The 8,610-nt window shown below is 40.5% G+C and overlaps 1 long non-coding RNA gene across 1 annotated transcript; it reads left to right on the forward strand.

Annotated features, from left to right (window-relative positions):
• Positions 1-6,106, forward strand: LOC135447451 (uncharacterized). Its single transcript, XR_010440135.1, has 4 exons — positions 1-160; positions 2,712-2,865; positions 3,744-3,933; positions 5,943-6,106. It is a non-coding gene; the product is annotated as an uncharacterized LOC135447451 (long non-coding RNA).
• Positions 6,107-8,610: the final 2,504 nt, after the last annotated feature.

Genomic DNA, 8,610 nt, shown 5'->3' on the forward strand with positions numbered 1-8,610 from the left:
AGAGGACTTCTGGCTTTTTTCCAGGGTACCTGACTGTCTTATTGCATACTGGTGTCATCCAGGGCATCCAACATGAAGATGTCTAATGTTAACGATAAAGAAAATTACTTCCCTGTGATCAGGATTGGAGTGAGCACAAGTGGCATCACTGTTCTGTCAGGTTGGTCTTATGTGTTTCTCCTAAATGTATTTCGTTCCACAACTAAATTTTTGTGTTTACAAACATTTATAGTGTTTGTTTACAGTATCTACATGTATAGTGTTTGCTTACAATATCTACATCTGGGGGAATCCACTGAGATAATCTGAAATGTGGGTATTTTTCTAGAAATCTCCATCTCTTGATGCTTGGGGAGAAGTAATTTATTTTTTTTTTTTACCAAGCTGATTTAGGCAACAAGTTGTTCTTTATGTGACAGCCTCATGTATTGTGTGTGTTTGTTTGACCAGAGATGCAGAGAATACAACTCCTTGTGTCACTGACAAAACCCTGGGGCTTTGCACCTCCAGATATTTCTGTTTCTCAATGGCCAGTGAGGAGGAAAAGTAAGAGAAGTCTCCCAGATTGAAGTGCCATAAGGAATTGTTTCTCATCTGCTCATATTTACACAAAAATAAATAGAGGGAATGATGCTTTTAAAAGTTCAAGCCTTTGAATTGTGCTTAGCAGGCATAAGTCAAAAGTCACTTGCAACACAACTGGGTTTGTTTTTTATCAGCACTTTCAATATCCTGAATCTCTGCTTGCTATTGCAAACAGTTTGGTGAGAGAGCAGCTGAGATGCCAGAGGACAATGTATTGCTCTCTGAGGGGAAAGGCTTGGAAATCGTTAAGATAAAGGCAAGAATTGCTTAAAGAAGTGTGATTTAGGCAGTGAATTGAGTTTTTTAATATTTCTTCCACAGCAAGAAACAAGCCTTAGAAATTTTTTTTTACATTTGATGCTAGAAGAAACCAAATTTTTTTGTCTCCTTACGAACTTTACTGATAAACTCTTAATTGAAGTAATGCCCTTGGCTGAAATAATCCACTCTGTTTTAGTTCTTTACTTTTGTCCAGGTGTATCAATTTCCAAAGACTGGGAGACCTCAGTTCTCTGTATTCAAAAGACTGAATTTTTGAAGATTTTGAACCTTAGAAGTTACAGAACTTGCTGCTTTGAAGTTTTGTCAGAAGTCTGAAAAATTACGCTTTGTTTCTTGAGTTACCTGTAAGAGACGAGAGAGTTCTCCCAAGAAACATGTATTTGTAAGGATTTCCTGTGAATGAAGAGGATTTTATTGAAGGCAGAGTAGTCCTCACAAAGCTCCTTGAACCATTTGCTTTCTCATTCTTACTCTTCACTCATTTTCTTCATCATGTTTGTGGCATGAACATTAAGGTTCTTTGAAGGACAGTGTCTCTAACTTGTCAGGAAAGTTTTCTTTTGGAAACTTTTTCTTTTTGGAACTTGTCTTTTCCTGGGATTTCAGGAAAGACCATGGTACATTTGAGCTTATGAGCTTCAGAGGAGTGCTTGTTGCTCTCTGCTTTAGTGCTGGAAGAGTGTCTGTGCTTTCCCAGACATTTACAGAGAGATTTAGCTGGGCAGGAGCCCCTGGACTTTTGTGTGGGTGAGAGAATTGCCGTCTTTGATGTAGTGTTAATCAAGACAGCCCTAATAAATTGCAAGACTTGCTGGGATGTGTCCCTCTCCTATTAAAAATACGTAGATATGAAGTAATGTTTCTCTCCACTGCCATCTAGTGAAGTTACTATGATCTGAAAGGCTTTGAGACTCAGCTGAGCATTGTGGTAGTGAACTGTATCTTAGTGGCACAGAAAGTCCAGTTGCCTGCAGAAAGTCTGGTATTCATCCCTGGGGTAACAGCAAACACTGCAAAATAAAGGAGGTGCAGTAAATTTGATAATAGAATTCTGTCAATGGTTATGAAGACAGAGACAGTGAAAGGATTTGTGCATGTTATCAGCATTGCAGAAGGGATTGGCAGCACCTAGATTGGAGTTGTAAAGAAAGCAAGTACCAAAACCTCTGCAGGCTGGTGGAACGGTGTAAAATCAGGCATTTTGGTAGAAAGCACACAGGTTCCCTGGGGTCCCATCTGCTGCCTCCAGTCTGGATCTTCAGACCTGCAGAGTGATGCCCACCAAAAGCCTCAGTGGATTTTCAGCCTACAACTTAAATGTCACCTTTTGAAAAGAAATGTTTGAGTTTTTCAGCAATGCCCAGGTTGTTTTGGACCATGCATGGAGGTGTTCTCTTACAGCAGTGCTGGGGTGGGCACCAAAGGGCTCGTGCTGTGAGCACACTGCCCCTCTCCATTTCTGTTCAGCTCAGCAGCATTGATTTTGCTTAAAGATCCTTGGCTATTTTTGTAACATACAAGTAGGTCAGCCCATTGCTTCCTGGTAGTGGAAATAGCTAAAATAGAACATACAGATCTGAAATCATTATTCTCTTCATGTATCATTTAGTGAGCAAAAGCTGTCTTAATACTCATGTGAAGTCATCTTAAAATCAGAAACTGTTCCTAAATGCAAGAGACTGAAATAAAGTTGAGAAAAGACACAGTATTAGTATGATTTAGAGGAAGAAAAAAACTAAGAGCAGTGCAAACCAGATCCCTTTGATGGCTGAAATGGCTATTTGCACTGCCACATCTGAGCAGTGTCTCTGCATTCTGATTTGTTTGCCATCTTTCCACTTCAGTTTCCCAGGCATGATGGAACAGCCCAAATTCCAGCTGATCTGCAAACCTGTGCACTTCCCTCTGTAGCTGTAGTAGCAGTGTGGTGGATTGCTTGTCTGTCCTTCTACCAGACTTACCACAGAGTCTATTTGGCAACATTTAAAGGCAAATTATGTGAGTATCCCTCAGCTCTAGTTGAATTATACATTACCTTTGAGCAGAAATGAAAGGTGAGTTTATTGTTTTAATTTGGGGTTGGCTGCTAAAGTTTGTGCTTCCAGGTGGGAGATGTACATTGCTGTATTTTCTAAAGTTGTGTTAAGGAAGTAAAACAAACTGGCCATCTGGCAAATAAAAGACAAATGCAGGGTGGAGTAAGTTTATTATTATTATCATTTATTTTGTAGCTAAGCCTTTTTAAGCTCTTTCATTTAATTGTGTAATAAATTGTAAATTACGGAACAAAATTTCTTAACTTTGTTTGCTAAAATGTGTGAGAGATTCAGGAACCTTTGAAAAATCTGGAGCTTGTAATTCTGAATGAGTTTGCTCTGTTCAGCAATTGGAGCCATGTTTAAAGAAAAGGAAAAGCCTTTATTTTACTGAAGAAAGGTTAAATAGGATTGAATTGTAGCCACTACCCCCCAACCAAGCTGAGTGACTGAGAGAGTTGTTGTTTTACCTATCTCTTGAGGCAATGAACAAATGTTAAATAACAAATAAATCTTCTAAATAATCTTAAATCACAGTCTGCCCAGGCTTATTTACAGAGTGCCAGGGCAGTCAGACAATGACCATGCTGCTAAGTATAAGTAAGCAAACAGTTTGGTTCATTGGCCACTTCAGCGCTGATCTTTTTCTTTTTTTTTTTTTTCATTTCCAGCCAATTTACATTTAAACTTCTTTATTCAAGAAATCCTCTTCCTAAGTTAGAAGCAATGACATTTGAACACTTAATTGCATAGTGTCATAATACTTACACTTCATTTTTATTGAAAAAAAACTCCATTTCTAAGTAGAAAAATTCAACCAGTGCATTTTTCTTTACTTAGGTTTTCATTCCAGGGATTGCAAGGGGATGTTATGGAGAGAGTATGGTTCCCAAGCAGCCCTGTTATCAATAGGCAGCTAAGAAGGTACATTAGGAACTTAGAAATATTAAATGCATCAGGAAGAAGAAAAAAATTGAATTACTGTGGTGTTTTCAACCAGAATTTCAACTCCTGGTTTTGACATTGCCAGGTAAGGTTGTAGGATTTAAAAGTTCTCTTTTGTTCTTTCTGTGATTGTTTGTGTTGGACCTCACAGACTCCAAGCTTTGTTGTATTTCCCCAAAAGCCATCAGAGCTTGTGGATATTCCAGTGGGATGTAAATTGCCTCGATGTCCCAGGGTCAAAAGCAGCATGGCAAATGCAATGGCACATCCCCTTTGGAAAAGCAAAAAAGGAGAAAAAGCTGCAGGAGTGCCCAGCCCCTCCGAGCAAGCTGGTGATGGATTGGGAGCAATAGAGGAGGAATAATCCAGGGCAGTTTGTTGAGGCACAGGAGGGTTGAAGATGGATGACATCCCTAGTTTTGCACAGTGCTCCTTCCACACATACTATTAAATCCAGACTGGAAAGTGAAGGTAAAATACTGTGGGATGTGCTTGATATGGCTTTGCATTGACTTCCAGTGCTGTCGTCATTTCATTGCAGTATTGTTTTTAATTCCATCCTGTAAAAATGTTGTGTGGAAAAGATAAATCAAGTTAATCAGGTATGTGGTTATGCAGGACTGCTGCAGTTGGATTTGATAAAGCAATACCAAAGTTTCTCATTGTGCCAGCAAGTTAAAGACTGTCCTATTTCCACAAGAGAAAAAAAAAGGTTATAAAGAATGGGACATCAAGAGTAATCTTTAAATACTTTTCCAGTAAAAAATATATGGATTTAACTTCTGGTCCAGAGTAACATGTAGTATCTGCAGAAATGGCTTGTTTTGTCAAACAAAGATATCAAAAGAGGTTTTTGTTGTTGAGTTGTAGATTTGATTTTTCTTAGAAGTCATCCTGGCTGTTATATCCTCTCTTCCTGCTTTCCAGTCAGGTAGTAATTGCATTCCACCTTCTCCACAGCGTTTCCATTTCACATCAAAATGGTGCACATCAAGATAGAAACACTGGGAGAAGGGAGAAAGGTCTGAGTTACAAACACTGAAGGTGATGCTGTCACAGAGACAGGCCCAATATCCACCTCAGTCCTAACCTCATATCCTAAAACCACCAGGAGTTCATGCTTGGGAAAAGTGCAAGTATTTCAAAGCAAATAGTGGTGAAAGGAAAGACTCCTAGGGAAACTTATTTGCAGTCTACCTGTCTTAGCCTCTCTTGGTGGACATTACTTAAAAGACATAACAATCACTTCCTAGTTATAGAGAAGAGCAGAACTCATCAGCTATTGTGCACATTTATTTCCAGTTTGAATTTTTTTCCATTTGCTGAAAGAGTAGAATGATTAAGTAAAATCTTTTGAAAAAACAAATGAGTATTTTTTTTTGCAAGGAGAAGGCGTAGAGATATTGCTAATAAGGCTGCATTCCTTTGATGTCAGGCCTCACGCTGCATAAACTTCATGAACCCGTCATTAGTCCTTGTCAACTCTTAGGGTCCTTTGGCTTGGGGCCAAACAATTGATATAGTGGAGAGCTTCCAGCTAAAATAACAGCCTCTGCATCTTTATCTTCCCATCCATCAGATTGTTGGTGGAAGATAGGGCTAATTTGTCACTCTACCCACTTGGAAAAGTTTGATAAATGGCTTAATTAGATTTATTTTTTTTTTAAGAAATCACGTTTCTTGAGAACGAGAGGTTGGGAAAACAAGGGCTAAGGATTGAATTAGAAAAGGAAAATATTTTTTCTTCAGTACAGATCAGAGTAAGCACAACCATTACACAGTCAGGAAAAGTGGAAAGAATACAGTTGTTTGGAAGGATTTCCAAGGACAAAAAAACCAAATCATCCTAACACACAAATGATCTGTGGGCTATGCAGCTGCCCAAAGACTGTGGCAGACCAGTATAGAAACATTCACCTGAAGAGTGCCTTTTTAAATATGCTGCCCCCCAAATTGCAAATTGTGCACCTCAAAGCACAAAGTGCTTTTGTGTTTAGAGCTCTAGAAAAGATAGCCAGGCAGCCTTATAGCTAAATGGACATCTAAATAGAGAATTAACTAACTCTGTGTGATGCTTTTCCTGTCTTCCAGCAGGCTATGGACACCAAAGGGAGCTGTGCTTTCCAGGAGGCTCCTGGGTTTGGTGCCTACACCACTCAAAGCCAGGACTTTGCTTCAAATCTCCCTTTTGGGATGAAAAGAGGGCTGCTCCAAGGCCATGGATTGAGGACTGAGCAAGTCCAGTTCACAGTTTTGAATGTTCCTGCTCAGGGTATGCTAAAGGTAAAAGGATATTTGCATTTTCTTCTTTTCTTGAGGTAATTTAGTGACTTACGAGTCAAACAGCCTACATGGATTGCAATAATTGGTTTTGATGTTTTTCAAACTTGAAGCCAGAAAAAGGGAGAGAGAAGCTGAGTAACATTTTTTCTCTTGGCTGTTGTTTCCATCACTGTGTTTGGATAATTATCCTTCCACTTTGCATAATTATGGCATGTATTCCTACAAGTGGATGTGTTGGTGACAGCTGCCAGTCTTAACATGTTAGAGATGTCTGGTCTTTGTATTTCTAAGCATCTCTTTATGTGACTATTTCATTTGGGTCACCAGGGGAATACATTTCTCCTTTCTCTGGTCTGACATAAATTAATAAAGCAAGAGACAAACTGATCCTCCTTTTTTTGATAAACTGTCCAGAAATTGGATGTAATTCAGAAATAATTTAAAAACTCTTAAACCCCTGGGCAGAAATTTATAATGGTAAGGAAAAGAGAAACATTTTTCAATTAAAAAGATTTAGAATCCCTTTCTCTGCAGAACACTAATCTGCAATGACTCTGAGGGGTAATAGGCCTGGTGTTAGTGCTTCCCCAAGGAAATGTCTTATCTTTTGCACTAAATTAATTGTGTCTTTCTCACACATCCTAAAGCTGTCAGTTTGGGCATTCTGTGTAAGGAAGCTCATGATTTAAAGTTTCTGAGAAAGAAGGCAAAACAAAAGTGTTTAAACAATGATGACCTCTTATGCCCCACTCTCCAGGACCTGTTCTGAAGAGGATAGCCATTAACATTAAATCATTCCCATTCCTGGGAAAGTCATAGGGGCAAGTTGTGGGAGCAGCCTCTGTGTGGGTCAAGTCCTGGAGGTGGGATGTGCAAGAGCACTGCAGCAAAAGTCAGGATAAAGTGGGCATGGCTTGGGATAACACAGAGGTCTGGCAAGGGCACCATGGCAGAGTTCTGCTGTCCAGCCTCCCAGCACAGTTCCCATCAGAAATGGTCCCTCCTGACTCCTCGGTGGCCTCTCCAACACCAACTCATCCCAGTGCAAATGGCACATGGGAAGGGTGCTGTTCCCCCATGCCAGGGTGACAGAAATGGGGCCTTGGTGACCCAGTGCCAGCTGGCATGGCCTGCCAGGTGGGATGGAGCCAGGGGCTCCTGGAGTGGTAGGGAGTGGTGGAGCTGCTCCATCCCACCGGGCAGGCCATGCCAGGAGCTTCTTGGAAGTGTGGGCGCAGACACCTCACAAGCAGCGGGACCTGGGCTGTGGTGCCTTCCCTGCAGCAGTTCCTGTGAGTTGCTGTGAGTCTCCAGAAGCCTTGTCAGGACTGTCTGGGCTTGTTCTCCCTTGCTGCCTTCACCCAGGCCGGAGGGCTGCCCCGGCCTGCAGCTCAGCAGGTGTTGTTTGCAGAGCTGTTGTTGCAGAAGGTGCCCCCTGAGCTGTCCTGCATCACCCTGCTGCTGGCACCAGCTGCCAAGTGCCCTCTGTTGGTGCTGTGAGCTCAGAGCTCTCAGGCTGTGCTTGTCACTTTAATATAAGGGGAAAAAGGAGCTACAAAGGCATCTCATGCTTCCACAAGCTGTGCAGTGGTGATGGCTGGGCCAGCTGCTCATGGACAGGATCTGCTCCCAAGACAGGAATTACCCAGATCCCTAATGAAGTGAAGAGAAATTGTATTTACAGCTTTAGATCTTCACTAAGAAATCTGATTTATCTAATTGTAGAATCTGAAAGCTCAGCAAAGTGGCTGCACATTGGGACATGAAAAGTGCATTTACAGGATTATTTTTTTGCATTGAAGAGAAATCAAGCTTTTTCTTCTGTATAAAGAAATGTCTTGGACATGAGGAAGAAAAGGAATATGTTAATCCCTGTGTTACTGATTTGCTATTTTAAAGTAAGTGAATATATCCAGTATGTTTTATTTTGTTTTAAAAGTAAGAACTGTCAGAAATAAAACTCTTTAAGTCTAGAGTAATTCTTTTTGATTTAGAGCCAGTTGTGGTTATTAATGTGTTAAATGAATTCAATATGTTTTGAATTGCTTCGCCACTTGGTTTACTTGGAAACTAAAACCATTTGTAACAAAACAGTTAGACTGGTTCTAAGTCAGACCAGTGTATAAGAGCATGTAAAACTAATGGTGCACTTCAGACCATCAAAAAACATTCTTCTGGACTAGATAACAGACAGTTATTAGAAACCAAACCTAAAACTCTTCAGGTACTTGGAAACCAAAAGTATTTCTCTGCACTTTCATCTTATGATTTGCAATTTCAAAAACCCCCAACTCAATTGAAAGGAAACTCAAGGGTCAGGATGAGATTTCTGCACACACTGAGCAGCCAGGAGAACTAGCAAGAGCGGACAGGAGCTAACTTGAAGTTTTGCAGCAAGTCTGCTGTAAATCCAGACATAGATACAGATTTCAGCCTGCATGAATGTGTGTGGTAGGTGATCTCACAAGGTTTTGCTTCA

This window comes from Zonotrichia leucophrys, chromosome 4 (assembly GCF_028769735.1).
Source record: "Zonotrichia leucophrys gambelii isolate GWCS_2022_RI chromosome 4, RI_Zleu_2.0, whole genome shotgun sequence".
In the NCBI taxonomy this organism is placed as follows: Eukaryota; Metazoa; Chordata; class Aves; order Passeriformes; family Passerellidae; genus Zonotrichia; species Zonotrichia leucophrys.